Source organism: Cajanus cajan, chromosome 4 (genome assembly GCF_000230855.2).
Source record: "Cajanus cajan strain Asha chromosome 4, NIPB_CcT2T_4, whole genome shotgun sequence".
NCBI lineage: Eukaryota > Viridiplantae > Streptophyta > Magnoliopsida > Fabales > Fabaceae > Cajanus > Cajanus cajan.
The window spans coordinates 7232217-7248362 of NC_138520.1; positions in this window are offsets into that span (position 1 = coordinate 7232217).

Below are 16146 nucleotides of genomic sequence, written 5' to 3' on the forward strand. Positions count from 1 at the left end.
TAAATTGGATATACGCGATAAACACGTGCATAAATTGCACCTGACCGTCAAGAATTTAATAATTTCAACATATTAAACGTCCTTTCACCAGAAAACATATTAGGCGTCTGAAAGAGATAGAATGAATTTGAAATATATATTTACAGCTAAATAAATAAATAGAACTAACATTTACTATGAAAAATTGTCTCTCGGCCTATATTTTTAGTTATAGCATGAAGATATTATGAGAAATTCAGCATAGCTATAAAACCTTGACAAAAAAATTGAAGAACTTTAGAAAATAGTTATTAGTATTTATAATCGTTTAACTAAATTTGTTTTAAAAATAATAATAATAATAATAATAATAATTTATAACAATATATAAAGACGATATATTAATTTTTTTTCATGTTCATATTTTAAGATGTTTTTTCCTTATAAATTATCTTTCAACAACCATCACTTTCTCTAAATAATAGTTCATTTTATTATAATTAACTATTTTCTTTGTTTTTTTAACGAAGGTATGGAGTCTCTCTCTATATTGACTATATTAGTAATGATAATATGATTTGCAAGGGAAATTACAAAATAAAAGAAATAATAATAATAATACATTGTAATAAATGTAACATCATATATTTTATTATTGTTGATTTCATTGACTTTCGTAATTGTAATGGATTGTTATTTATTGTTAAGAAACTTTAGAATTAAAGAATTTTTTATGAATTTTTAGTTGTTTAAGAGTTTCTCTAAGTAAATGTCAAGTTTGACCTTTAAGTAGAATGCATATAAGGTTTTCCTTAATATTTGAGTTTCATAAGTTTATTTTTAAAAGAATTTAAAGAAAAGTTAGAGAGAGGAACTCTGAAATTCTAAAATTTTTCTTTTTTTTCTTAGCCTTTCTGAGAGTGTAGAGGATCGTTGTGAAGTGGCAGTGTTGTGATTGGCAGCATTTGGAGCTAAGGATTAGAGACCTTGGAGGATTTGTGCGAAATTCTTTAACAAGTCTCGACCTTTTTCCTTCTTTCTCGTTTCTCTTCGATTTAGAAGTAAAGGAAGCTAGATTTGTTTTCTTATTGATTGTTGAAGTCGAATGTTGTTTGAATTCATGAAAAATCTTGGTTGTATTGTTAAATTTTGTAGAGAAATTCGGGTATGGTGACTTTTGGTGTTTCAGAACCATCTTGGTATGAATTTGATGTTGACCAAAATGTGGCTGCATGTTGAAATTCTAGTTGGATTTGAGGTTAATGTGTTGTATATATACGAATTGGAGCAATCCATGCTTGGTTTGTCTAGTTTTCAAGTGAATAGAGCAAGATTTGTGATTCTACCAAGTGCATATTTCACATCGCGTCAAGCACAACTTTAAGGCATCAGACGTGACATGAGTTAAAGGCTCTTTTCCTAACTGACGTCAGGTGCAGGATTGGTAGCATTAGGCATGAGTTAAAGGAGAACTATCTAACTTAGTCATGTCAAGCGTGGTTTGAATGGCTTCAGGCATGAATGCCTTTAGAGCCCTTTGACTTGGTGATGTCGAGCCTCAATTGAGTGGCACTAAGTATGATCGAGATAGAAGCTCTATGCCTAAATGATATAGGGTGTCAATTTAATGATGTCAGGCATAATTTAGGTAAAGGGTCTCTGCTTTAAATAAGGTTAGGTGTGGCTTTTAGCGATGCTAGATGTGAGAGCAATAGAGGCTCTCTACCTGTTGAGTGTCTTTTATGCATGATTTGCACTCAACTTTTGGTACTTTTTTTGGTAATTGTAGATATTATATATGTTATTTTACCCCCCTTTATTTAAAGAATCAAGTTATACTAAAAGAGTAGGGGAGTAGCAGCAAAATCTTAAGGAATTTCCTCATTTTTTGCAGGTTTTTTAGGAAGGCAGAGATCCACAGCCATAGTTGTGGATCTGGAGCTCGAGCTGAGGAAATCTGGGGAGAAATTGTGAAGGTCAGAAACTTGCAGCTATAGCTGTGGTTCTGCAGCTATAGCTGTGGAAATCTTGAATGCTTATTTTTTGGTTCCAGAGACTTGAAGCTAAAGTTGTAGGTCCATAGCTTGAGCGTTGAGGCTTGGGAGATCAAGGAAAGTCACAGAGACTCATAGCCATAGTTGTGGTTTCAGAGCTACAGCTTAGGGAGTTTCTTAATCATGAAGGAGTTTCCACAGCCATAGCTGTGGAGCTACAGCTGCAGCGCTAGGAGTTTCTTCACTCTGAAGGACTCTCCACAGCCATAGCTGTGGATCTACAGCTGCAGCCGTGGGAGAAAAAATCTCATTTTGGCCCCTGTTTTGAAGCTCATATAAAAGGGAAAGAAAGAAAGGGGGACATGACGAAAAATACAAAGAAAAACAGATTGAGGAGCACGTGAAGAGGGAAGAACAAAGGAAGAACAAAGATTTGGAAGCTGAATCCTTTGGGAACGAAGATCAACTCCATTTCTTCATCCTTTACTTTGTAATTTCTTCTTTTCACTCTTTGATCCTGTAATGGCCATGTGTGGCTAAACCCATTAAGGATTGGTTGGATGTAACTACTAACTCTTCTTCTTCTTAAATATATGCATTTTGATCTCATTATTTGTGCTTAATTCTTCTCTTAATGCTTCTATCGGCTTGATCACCCGTTGTATGAATATTTGGTTTTTGAATCCAGTTGGAAAACGTTTTTGAAAACCCGAACTGAATCTTGCACCTAATCATTTCTCGTTCTAAGAATAGACTTGATTTGGTTAGTCACATTGTTCAAGTCATTGTTCTTAATGCGAAGTGTTAAACTCAACATAGAGGAATCATGTTTTGAGATTAATGACTTTAGGATTCAACCTTGAGGAATCTTGTTGGATTACTTAATGAACGTGGAAATAATAAAATTAGAATCACATTTATTTTAAGAGGATCTACGAGTTAGCAAGTACTTCTGAACCAATCCTTGTTTCTTAACCATTATTTTTACTACTTTCATTTTATTGTGTTGTTCTACTCTGTCTTTACTCATTTGCAATTATAACAACATTCTCATTTAAATCATTAGAGCAAGAATTACTAAACACTCAAATCCCTGAGGACGATATTTGAATACTACTTCAAAACTTGGTCCGCTTGCCAAGTGGTGTGTTTGCGAAAAAACTTCATCACTACCTCATTCACATTGGTGTCAGGAGTGGATTGCCTAATGAAAGTATGTTGTTTTAGCTAATTGTTAAACATAATGTAAGTAATAGTGTTACAAGTTGTATGTTGATGTATGATGTTGAATCTTTATACATTGATCTAGGATAATGTGTATGGATGATTAAATGGTTGAAAATCGTAAGTTGAAATGTTGTGGTGGTTGTGTTGTGAATACTTCAAGTATTAAGTTGTGTTGTATTGATTGACTTAAGACTACATGAGATATTTTTTTAAAGTTGAATATCTTATTGTGAAGATATTGTGTTATAATGTTTCAAGAACCTAATTTGTTGAAAATCTTTTTTAAGAAGTTGACCCTTGAAGTGGATTGTAAAGTCTCTTATAGGATTTTAGTTGATGTGATATGGGGCAAAGTTAGTTCATACCATCTATAAAGCGACCACAACATAGGGTTAAGTCGAGCTATACTGATTATAAAATGACCAATGTTGATCTGCATAGGGGTCAAGTCAAGTCATACATGTATAAAGTGGTCAAATTAGAATAAGGTATAAGGTATAGGGCCAAAATCCCTAATTAAGTATTGAAAGTGGTGTAGTATTTAGAGGGTAATTAGTGAGCTAATTCTATAGAAGGCTTAATTATATATGCTAATGACTTGGTAGACCCACACCCAAACTGTCCTACCTTGACAAGAATACTAGACTTTAGTAGTTTACGTGACAAAATTAAAAAAAAATCATGTTGTGGATTTTTATCTAAATTATTTTTTGATTTAGCTGAATTGAAAAGATCGTGTTGTTATTAGCTCGGTACAGGTCAAGTCACTTAAATTATTCACATGTCATAAGAGATTTCTTAGTTGTAATACGTAAGATCGATGTATTAAGTTGTGGTGCTATGAATATGTTATTGAGTTGATGAATTGTGTTGTGAATATGATGTATTGATTATGTAGGGTTGTTCATATGTTGTGTTGTATGTAGGGGTGGGCAAAACAAACTGAACTGAACTGAACTTATAAAAACTATACTGAACTTAAAAGTAGTTCATATGAACTGAACTAAACTAAACATTAGTTTAGACGAACTGAACTGAACTATTTTTTTGTGTCATTGAACTGAACTGAACTATACTATAAAAACTTGAACTGAACTACAATTTAAACTGCACTAAACTATTATGATATTTTGAATTAAACAATTTTGACTCATTGATCTATCAAAATAGGACACATTAGCCAACTTTACTCTATTTTCCATTTTATTTAAATTTTTTAAAGGAAAAAAATATAAAATTAAGTCAAACAAACTTAGTGAATTTTAAGCCTAAAAATAAGTAGTTCAATATAGCTCAATTGATCCGTTAAGTTCGACAAAATTGATACAATTTTTTTTCAGATACTTTTTTTCTAAAGTTTTGGTTATTAGACTATCGAGCTAATCCATTAAGACATAACATGTTAAACACATTTAATTTTTATTCTTTTATAAAAATAGTTCAATTTTTATAATTCAGTTCAGTTTTTATAGTTCAGTACAGTTCAACTTTACAACAGTTCAGTTCAGTTCAGTTTTTTATAGTACAGTTCACCACCAGTTCAGTTCAATTCAGTTCAGTTTAGTTTTTTTTACCCACCCCTAGTTGTATGGTTGATGGGTTGCTTTGTTGTTGAATGATAAATTGAAGTGTTGTTGTTGAGTTGCTCAAGTTGAAGAACATGTTGTATTGTGTTTATAAGTTACAAATTGATAATATGTGATGTCAATTAGGTTGTTTATTTTGGTAGCTATAGTTGCTTTTATTTCTATACTTGTTATTTCGATTCTTTTTTAATATTAACTTATTCTTATATATTTCCTTATAATACTGTAATAATCATTTTTATATGCGAGTAAGGTAAAGATAGATTAGAGGTAGAGGTTTAATCAAGAGTCATATACTCTATTGATGGTGTAACTTGATGCTACTTTTTGTAATTGTTGTGTAATATCAACAACTTAAAATTTTTATTTTAATAATGAATTATCGTACATATTTATGTACTTGTATAACTATCATATTATTTAGGTTGTTGTTAAACTTTTACATATTTATATATATTCAAATATTGTATGTATGTTATTCTTAGATAGTTACATTTTTATTTTTTAGTACTAATAATCAAACATTTAAGTTTAAAGATCATGATTTATCGTTACAATAAAAAGTTTTAACAATTTTTTAAATAAAGTCGTCTAGATACGTAAATTTTATATATTACATTCGTGTTTAGTTTAAAAAATTTGATGACGCAAGTAAGAAATTAAAAAAAATTAAAATATTATATATTCTATCATAATTTTCAATGCATTTTCTATTTAATTTTTAAAATTATCTTTAATCTATATTCCTAACAGCTGAATGGTAAAATCGAAAATTTTTATAATGTTAACTCTTTTAATCTTTATTAACACTTGTTTTTATCTAGGCGTGGGTCCTATGCTGAAACCTCCCCGGTCAGATTTCCGGAGTTGACATTTCAAAACGTGAAAAGTAAAAACTGAAGGAAAAAAAAAAAACAAAAATACATTCCCAAACCAGTCTTCTTAGAACCCGTGTGGGGCCCACCCTGTGGATCGCCGCATCTGACCATTTCCACCCCTGTTTCTCCTGTGGTTCAGTGTATGTTTTTGAAACTCCATTAAATAAAAAAAAATTATTAAAAAAAAAAAAACACGTTCTGATAGTAGACAAAATAAAAATTTATTAATGTAACCCATTGTTGAATTAAAATTAACTAGTTTCCAAACATACCTTGAGTCCCCACCCAACCCACGTGAACAACCGGTCATTTTTCATTGCGTTTCACGTTTCTATTGCTTCTCATTAAATTTTTTTTTTGTACAAACTTCTCTTTAATTTTGAATTTGTCATTTAAAAAATACTCCACTAGATACATTTAATACATACACCCGGTCACCAGGCAGTCACTACTTTCATTTCCTAATGATAATGATTAATATTTTATGTTTCTGTAAGCTATAGTGCACTAATAAATAATGCATTCACAATTTCCTGTTATATTACTTTTTTAAATATAGTTTTTATTTAACAAAAAATAAACTATTAATATGAATATTATAAATTTATAATAATAATAATAATAATAATATGAAATTTGAACATTATTTTTAAAACTATATGCTTAAATCACTAAGATTGATAAGAGTTGAGATATATAATATTTTGATTAAGTTTAAATTTTTAGGATATGTTTCCTAGTTAGACATTGCCTTTACATGCATGATGGATGACATTACATTGCATGATCCTCGTGGGTCTGGATGTAAGTTGGATTGCTGATGATAATATTGCTAATAATAAGTGGATAACGCCATGCCACGTGGCTTTCTTAAACATCTGAAACCTTACCTTCCCCGACGGTTGATAATAATTATAAAAATATTATTTGATATTTTTAATTATTTTTAATGTTTACGAAAGAGCTATTGAAAATTTTGTGATTGTCATTTTTATAAATATTTTAAAAATAATAAGTGTAATGTCCCGGTCAACGACCATACATATTCTTTTCGGTTTGGGATACGACGACCACACCCCGACCGAACAGCTCCCTTTCTACATGTACTCGGCCGATGACCGATTGGATATCCCCTTATAACATCTGTCAGCTTATTCCCGACATCTCTCATCCACCGTAGATTACTCGGTTAACAACCGAGTATACCCTATGGGCGAGACCTTATCGGTCAGCATCCGACTCGATATCTTCTCGATTGTTAAATATCTTTGATATAATAACGGTTACGAAATCCCCAAATTCTCAGGGCCCAGAAGGCCCACGAACTACAAACTATAAAACTTAAAACCCTAGAATTAAGGAGGCAGATTATACTTTTGAATGCTCTAACTTTAAGGCTTGACCTAGGAAAAAACCCTAGTATACCTTGTGGCCGGAACAATAAGTAAAATAGTATTTTGTTATTATTAATAATAAATATTGTGCCTGATCTAAGTTTTCCGTGTGACATGTTCACAACTACCTACTTCAAATTTAGATAAAGGTACTCCTAATGATATGAGAAGAAAATTTCCATGTTCTTTAGAAGCCAAAAGTCTCGTTTAAGTAGTTTAACTTTTGACAAATTCAAGACTTTTGGAAAGACAAATACACGTACAATACATGTTTAGATTATGTAATGGTGTTTTATAACCAACCACTTTTTTTACATTAATTAAAAAAATTAGTTAATATCATTTAATAACACTAATTTTATTTAAAAACTAACTTTATTTTCTAAATTATTCTTTCTTATAATTTAATATTAAGAATAAAAAGGAACATTGAAAATATAATCTCAACTAAATGAAAAATATTTTAGAAGTGAAAGTATTAAATAAAATAAATTTAATTAAAAACAAATAAGATTAAAGGATTAATTAAATGTTTACTCTGGATTTTAACAAACATACATGCGCTACACCGAGCATATGCTTCTTTCGATAAGGGAATAGAAAAGGGTAGAGTTGTAACATATCTAGAAGTTGCTTGCACTGTTTGGCTTCTGAATTTATGTTGTACATTTGGTTTTCAAATCGGTTGACATCAAATGTAAACGTGTCCATAGTGTTGTTGCTTTTGGCTATAATGTCAAATTTTCTATAAAAAAAATTGTACCGTCTCGGTATGTTTCCGATACGGTCAAGGGAGGAGTCGGAATACGGCCGACCTGGTTCTGGTCCATGCGTAGGAGCAATCAGAATTTAACCTGATACCACCCCACCCAACGATGGTGATCTCGGAAAAAGCCCGATCTCATATCGGTCACACTGGTGAACTCGGCCTGGTTGGTAGATGGACTCGGCCTGGTTGGTATCAGCCAGGATGGACTCGGCCTGGTTGGTATCGGCCAGTATGGACTCGGCCTAGTCGGTGGATGGACTCGGCCTGATTGGTATCGACCAGGATGGACTTTACCTAGTCGGTGGATGGACTCGGCCTGGTTGGTATCGGCCAGGATGGACTCGGCCTGGTTGGTATCGGCCAATATGGACTCGCCCGGGATGGTATCGGCCAGTATCCGAGCAAGCCTCACTTTTCACGTTGATCCGAGAATTAAGGATAGAAATCTTACTTCTAATAATCAAATGTTCTCTATGAAAACGGTTAAGGAAATCCCCTCATTCTCGGGGCCCAAGAGGCCCGCAAACAAGAAAATATAAAACCTAAAACCCTAGAATTAAGACGGCAAATTACACTTTTGAATGCTCTGGCTTTGAGGCTTGACCTAGGAAGAAACCCTAGTGCACCCCGTGGCCGGAACATTTTGGCGCCCACCGTGGGGCTACGGTGAAACTTTTCCTACGCCCCAAGAAATACAAAAAACCTACACTCTACTATGACGAGAGGCGGCACATCCAACCATGACCCACAACACCCTACCATGGAGGAGATGATGGCATTGATCAATGGCTTGAGAGAGGAGCACGATCCAGAGAGAGAGAGGAGGCCATTCAGCGAGAGAACGAGGAGATCAAACGACGAGCCGACGAGATGCAGGCCATGATAGCGGCTAATACGAGGACAGCGAAAGAAGATAGTATGACGGAAGTTCTGAGGGACTTTAGACCATTTTCAAAGGCGATTGAATCTGAGGCATCCTAAGAGATCATAGGATACCTCAGGTGGAACCGTTTGACGGGAAACAGGATCCTAGTCAACATCTAATGGACTTTCGTGCTCAAATGTTAATTTGTGGAGGAAACATGGGAGTCTGCTACGAGGGTTTTATGCTAAAATGGTTTTTAATGAGGTACCATCAAATAATAAAAATCATTATTTTCAAATTGATTGACTCGCAAGAAAATTCGTGATTGATCGGTAAAAATCTGACTGGGCGAGTATAAATAACTCGAAGACCAAAACTAGCGATTGATCGGTTCCATTCCGACTGGGCGAGTATAAATAACTCGAAGGCAAACTCGTGATTGATCGGTTCCATTCCGACTGGGCGAGTATAAATAACTCGAAGACCAAACTCGTAATTGATCGGTAAAAATCCGACTGGGCGAGTATAAATAACTCGAAGACCAAACTCGTGATTGATCGGTAAAAATCCGACTGGGCGAGTATAAATAACTCGAAGAACAAACTCGTGATTGATCGGTAAAAATCCGACTGGGCGAGTATAAATAACTCGAAGACCAAACTCGTGATTGATTGGTAAAAATCCGACTGGGCGAGTATAAATAACTCGAAGACCAAACTCGTGATTGATCGGTAAAAATCCGACTGGACGAGTATAAATCAAAAAGACTGGCTCACCCCCATCAAACTCTTGAAATCGGTATCCGAACGACTCTTAGTATTCGAAAGGGAATCTTTAACCTGGTCATTTTCTCCTTAAGGTGAGTCGGGTTTTTGAAGGACTTATGCATACGATTGATTTTCAAGCTGGGTTAATCTCCTTTATCTCCTATCTTGGTTATTGATTTTAACAAAATCTCTTTTATCTCCTATCTTGGTTATTGATTTTAACAAAATATTGCATTTACATCTCTGAGTCAGAGCTTTCGCAATCACAGCTTAATCTTCTCACCGTTATACCAGTCGGACTTTGGGAGACTGGTTTTGTCGTTATACAAGTCGGAATTTGGGAGACTGGTTTTGCCAAAATTTCATTTTAACTTAGAAAATTTTTCACTTGGAATTGGGGAGACTAGTTTTGCCAAAATTTCATTTTAACTTAGAAAATTTTTCCACTCGTTATACGAGTCGGAATTTGGGAGACTTGTTTTCAAAATTTCATTTTAACTTAGAAAATTTTCTACTCGTTATACCAGTCGGAATTGGGGAGACTGGTTTTGCCAAAATTTCATTTTAACTTAGAAAATTTTCTACTCGTTATACGAGTCGGAATTTGGGAGATTGGCTTTTCAAAATTTCATTTTAACTTAGAAAGTTTTCCACTCGTTATACGAGTTGGAATTTGGGAGATTGGCTTTTCAAAATTTCATTTTAACTTAGAAAATTTTCCACTCGTTATACCAGTCGGAATTTGGGAGACTGGTTTTGCCAAATTTCATTTTAACTTAGAAAATTTTCCACTCGTTATACCAGTCAGAATTTGGGAGACTGGTTTTGCCCAAATTTCATTTTAACTTGGAAAATTTTCCATTAAAAACCTGAATCGGTACTTGGACGATTCGCTAGTCAAAATTTCATTTTACTTGGGAAATTTTACACTTAAAATTTGAGTCGGCATTTGGATGATTACTTGGAAAAAGTTTTAACTTATAATTTTCATCATGATTTTACAATAATCAACATCTCGGCAATTACTCCACACACACATAAAGTCGTTCAACTAATATCAAGAGCAACACGCAAAGTTCATATAGGACTCGAAAAAGAAGATCACAATAGTCCTTGACAACAATAAGCAAAAACACGAAGACATAAAGAAAAACGCAACATTCTAAAGTAAAGCTCAATCATCCTCGGGAGGATCCACCAACTCGCCATTCACGATATGATCAAGGGAGGAGTCGGAATACAGCCAACTAGCCAAGCCCTTTCGCCTATAATGCTCAAGACTGGAAGGCAAGTGTACCGTCTCGGTATGGTTCTGATACGTTCAACGGAGGCATCGGAAAACAACCGACTAGCCAAGCCCTTTCGCCTATAATGCTCAAGGCTGGAAGGCAAGTGTACCGTCTCGGTATGTTTCCGATACGGTCAAGGGAGGAGTCGGAATACGGCCGACCTGGTTCTGCCCATGCGTAGGAGCAATCAGAATTTAACCTGATACCCCCCCAACGATGGTGATCTCGGAAAAAGCCCGATCCCATATCGGTCACGCTGGTGAACTCGGCCTGGTTGGCGGATGGACTCGGCCTGGTTGGTATCGTCCAGTATGGACTCGGCCTAGTCGGTGGATGGACTCGGCCTGGTTGGTATCGACTAGGATGGACTCGGCCTAGTCGGTGGATGGACTCGGCCTGGTTGGTATCGGCCAGGATGGACTCGGCCTGGTTGGTATCGGCCAGTATGGACTCGGCCTGGTCGGTGGATGGACTCGGCCTGGTTGGTATCGGCCAGGATGGACTCGGCCTGGTTGGTATCGGCCAGTATGGACTCGGCCGGGATGGTATCGGCCAGTATCCGAGCAAGCCTCACTTTTTCACGTTGATCCGAGAATTAAGGATAGAAATCTTACTTCTAATAATCAAATGTTCTCTATGAAAACGGTTAAGGAAATCCCCTCATTCTCGGGGCCCATGAGGCCCGCAAACAAGAAAATATAAAACCTAAAACCCTAAAGTTAAGACGGCATATTACACTTTTGAATGCTCTGGCTTTGAGGCTTGACCTAGGAAAAAACCCTAGTGCACCCCGTGGCCGGAACAAAAATATATGTTGGTTAACTTATGCATGCCGTCAATAACTTTTTTTATACGTAGTAAATTCTATCAATTTAATTGTTAAATTATATATATACTAAATTTTAACTTAGGAACTGTGTAGCCTATCTAGTAGTTAGTGAATAGATTCAGTGAGAAAAAGATAAACCCAAATTGGACTTCTCTCAGACAAGAGATGATACACAATATCTAAGTTGACTTAGTTTGGATTAACTAATTAATAGTTAACTTAATTCATGATTTTTTTATTAAGTGATAGTGATATAATTTTTTAAGATATACATTTATATTTTTATATTTTTTATTTTTCTCTTATTTTACACTTTCTTTCTTTCTCTCTTTATTTAATAAGCTAGCAAACTTAAGTTGAGTTATTAGGTTGACATTCAATTTCTACTAGCTATTAAATTATCTTTGAATTTAACCTGAAATAAACCAATTGGGGTATGGGGAGTTGACACGAGCCTCGAATGAATATAACATAATTATTAACCATCCACTCGTTAACACCAAAAATACGTCATGTGAATTTAACTACACAGACAAATATTCGATACATATGTATTTGTCCAAAAGATGTGATGCCTTGGATATATGCATGTCTAGAATAACTCATGAACGTTATTGCTGTTGGATAAATATTATCCTCTTGCTTCTTGCGTTTTCTTAAGGCACCATTCCTCTTTGATAGGTTACGATTTGTGAAGGAGAATGGCCTATCTCGTCCCATCTTCATTCCCCACAAAACACCGAAAAAGAATGGCATCAAAGTTGCTAGATTCTACCAAATCATGGAATATTTCCCCTCCATTCTTTAAATAGGAATTAATATCAGTAAATTATAGAAATGATTATATTTATCTCCTTTAATATTATCATGAAATTTACATTATGTTAATTATATGTACGGATCATGCATTTTAGATTCCAACAACATTATATATATAACTTTTTTTTTCTCTACAGGGGAATTGGAAAAGAAAAATAGAGCATGAAAGAGAAACTTGCGAGAGGCTACATGGAACAGTCATGGCGTCCACAGACAGCCGTAAAAGGTCTAGTTGCATTTTTTTATCTTCAGTTAATTAATACTAATCATATTTGCAATTTCTTCATTAAACTTAAATATTATCCTCTCTGAATTTATATATAAGTAAAAATAATTAATTTTACATAAATTAATAAAGTTCATTAAATGTATATAATTTTCACAATTTCAGATAAAATATGTTATATTTTCTAAAATATCTTTAACCACATTTAGATAAATAGTATTTTTATTTATTATCATAAAGGTATTTTTAGATTAAAAAAATTTAATAAGATTGATTTAATTAAAATTTATTTATAAATCCAAAAAATTTAAGCATTTTTTTTGCTTTATATAGTCTAGAAGAAGTACCACCACTAGTGGAAAAAATACTTTTAAAATTGGTCATTTTTTACTTTTAAAATCGGTTTTCTGACTGATTTTAAAAAGTGAAACTTTTAACATCGGTCATGCAACCGATATTAAAAGTGGTTAATTTTTTTTTTTTTTGATATTTGACTTATTTTAGGAGGATCCCTGAACAAAACCTGCAAATTAATAAAATATCAGATAATTCATATGTTTTTAATGGACCAAATTACATACAAATGACAAGAGTTGGTAAATGTCAACCATATATGTAATCAAAGTAACTTACAAATTATTATGCATCCTAAACTACAAAATGAGTAAAACTATAAACATAACTCGTAGCTAGCCAATGTTTCAATGAAAAATGTAGCTCATTGCTCCCTAATGGTGTTTATATCTTCTAGCGACAATCACTACTAGAAAAATTAATATTTGTGACGGAAAAAATAGCGTTGCTAATAGTAACGCATTTTGTGAGGGAATTTTTAGTTTTGTGACGGACTAGCATTTATTGACTTTTGTGACGGAATATATTTCGTCTCTAAAAATCCGTCACAAATTTCGTCACTAAATAAATAAATAAAAAAATTTGTGACGGAAAAATTTTCGTCTCTAAAAATCCGTCACAAATTTCATCACTAAATAAAAAAAAATGTTTGTGACGGATTTTGTAACGGAATGAACTTCGTCTCTAAAAAATCCGTCACAAATTTCGTCACTAAATAAAAAAAATTTAGTGACGGATTTTTCCCTCTCAAAATTCCGTCACAAATAGGTTAAAATATTTTGTGAAAAAATTTGTGACGAATTGTTCTCTCTCAAAATATTAAATTTTATTTATGAAACTTTTATATTTAAGAATTATGCATAATTAAAGAAAATATTTTAAATATTTTTTTTAAAAAAATAATAAAATTAAAAATATTTTATTTCATTAAAGGATTGAAAAAATTATGAAATTTATTTGATTAAATAAAAAATTGTCAATTTTGAGCATAAGAAATTAAGACATTCATTAAAAATATTTAAAAAAAAAAACTTGTGAAATTAAAAAAAAAAGAGTATTAATTTAATTTTGGCTTAATTACATTTTTGATCCCTCAAGTATTGTAATTGTGCAATTTTGATCCCTAAGGTTTTAATTGGATAATTTTAGTCCCTAAAGAATTGTAATTGTACAATTTTAGTTCTTTAATTTTTAATTGAACAATTTTAGTCCTCAAATATCATAATTGTGCAATTTGAATGTCTCCCATTAAAAATTTAATAATTTTAAAATTTTAATATATATATATATATAATAATTTAAAATTATATAATTATTTACTATTTAAGTTAACATATACTATAATTTTTATTAATGTAACAAATGATATATATTTATTATTACTAAATAAATAAAATGTATATATTATTAATAATTTAATATTGCTAATAAATTAATATCAATAAGATTTTTAGTATATTTATAGATAAACTCATAATTTGATAAATATAACTTAGTATATGTTAATATAATTTTACAAAAATATAAATATACTAGATAAGATATGTATTTATAATTAATATACTTATAATTTTGTAAAAGTATATTAATATATAACAAGTTATATTTATCAAATTATGAGTTTATCTATAAATATACTAATAATATTATTGATATTAATTTATCAATAATATTATAAAAATAATAATATATAAATTTTATTTATTTAGTAATAATAAACTATTATACTAATAGAAAATTCGGGATGTTACAATTTGATATATTAATGAAAATTATAATATACATTGATTTGAATAGACAAATAATATAATTTTAAAATATTGTATATATATATATGTATGTATATATAGTAAAATTATTAAATTTTTAATGAGAGAGACTAAAATCACACGGTTATGATATTTAATAGACTAAAATTGTTCAATTAAAAATTGAAGGACTAAAATTGCACAATTGCAATCTAAAATTACCCAATTAAAATCTTAGGAATCAAAATTGCACAATTGCAATACTTGAAAGATCAAAAATACAATTAAGCATATAATTTTTTAGCTAAAAAAGTTAAAAATGAATGTGTAATTAAAAAAGTTTAAAATATTTATTTTTTAATTTAATAATTTAATTATAATATAATAAATTTAAAAAAACTTATAAATTAAAGCAAAGAAATCAGAAGTGTCAATTTATTTTTCTAAGTTATTGATTTCTTATTTCACAGGACCAAAAAGTCTTAACCTGGTTCCTCTGCGTATGCAACTTCTTAATCTAATAATCTCCTTCTACGGGCTAGTGTTGTACTTCTATTTGTTATCAAGCATTGGTGCCATTGTGTTTTGGTGGGTACACGAAGGAAAAAAGCAAAAGAGATTGTGTAGTTAAAATGTGCAGTTACATTTTTTAAATATAAGAGAAGTGGTTTGAACAAAAGAGAGATTTTAGCGAGAGGGTTAGTTAAAATGTGCGGTTACATTTTTTAAATGTGAGAGAAGTGGTTTCAACAAAAGAGAGATTGTAGCGAGAGCGGTGTAATTTTTGAACGTAACATTTTTATTTTCCATTTATGCCCAAGATAGTCATACAATTAAGTAAAAGCATATGCAGTTAAAAAAGGATATAAATGTCTTAAAAATAATGGAAACTAAACTCATGTATTCCCTTTATTTATTGTTATAGATAATGATATAACTAAAATAAAGTATATATAAATAATAAAAATTCGTACATTACAAATCACTTATATATATATATATATATATATGTGTGTGTGTGTGTGTGTGTGTGTGATTAAATTAAACTTAGATTCATATAGTTAAGAGAAAACTAAAGATTGTGTAAGGCTTATAAAAGTGTTTAAAAGGATCGACTAATTTTTTAAAGCTAAAATTAATAAAATTTATTTAAAATCATCAACGTTACAAGAAAATTAATAAAATGTATTTACTGAATTATATTTTAAATCATCAACGTTGATAGTAGCTAGTTTTAACAATTTTATCTATATATGGATAAAAAAATGTTGAAAAATATTGATGTTAGTAATATTATTTTTAATCGCTTTGCTTTTAGAACGCTATAAAGAAATTTCACTTTGTGATAATTTCTATATATTTTTTTTTTTATAAGGAATAATAAGTGACATGTTTAAGAGCAAATTAAAATATTTTATTGAT